We start from the raw sequence: 665 nt of genomic DNA, 5'->3' as shown, positions 1-665 counted from the left end.
GTCCTATTACAATAAGTTATCCAGATTTCCAAGGTCAGTATAGAAACTGAAGATTGTGCTGTCAATCAAGCTTCTATACTCTTGAGAATCCAAGGAATTGGCAATTTTGAATAGTTAAAAGTGGTCCTTTAAAGCTTCATATGTAGCTGAATGCAAGGAGGGGAAAAATTCGCTCCAAAAGCTAATATTCAAATACAAATTTATGTATGTATAAATGATTACTAGATTATAAACTCTAAATTTATGGTGTTTTATGGAAAGAGACCACTTTTCCAGCACCTAACATATAATGGGTGCTAAAAATGCTTTTTCTGAAAAAATTAAATATACATTTGTTAAATATCACATTGTTCAAGTTCAAAAAATTTAAAAACGTAATTGGCCACACTTTGAATTCTGGCACATATTAGATAAATTACTTGCCTCTTCCACAAAGTGGGTTATAGAATTAGAAACAAGAGTGCCAGTTTTGAAGTCACACTGTTTTGGTTTGAGTAGCACCTTTGTTACTTGCTATGCAGTTGTTCAAAACCTGTCTTAAGTTTTCTTATGTACAAAATGGGAATGAGGATAGCACTGATCTCACAGATTCACTGTAGATTATGTGAAATACATAGAAAGCAATCAGTGTGGTGCAGATTAATGACAAATCTTGTTAACCTTCA

Source organism: Macaca nemestrina, chromosome 5, assembly GCF_043159975.1.
Source record: "Macaca nemestrina isolate mMacNem1 chromosome 5, mMacNem.hap1, whole genome shotgun sequence".
Classification (NCBI taxonomy): Eukaryota; Metazoa; Chordata; class Mammalia; order Primates; family Cercopithecidae; genus Macaca; species Macaca nemestrina.
This window is presented reverse-complemented; position numbering follows the sequence as displayed.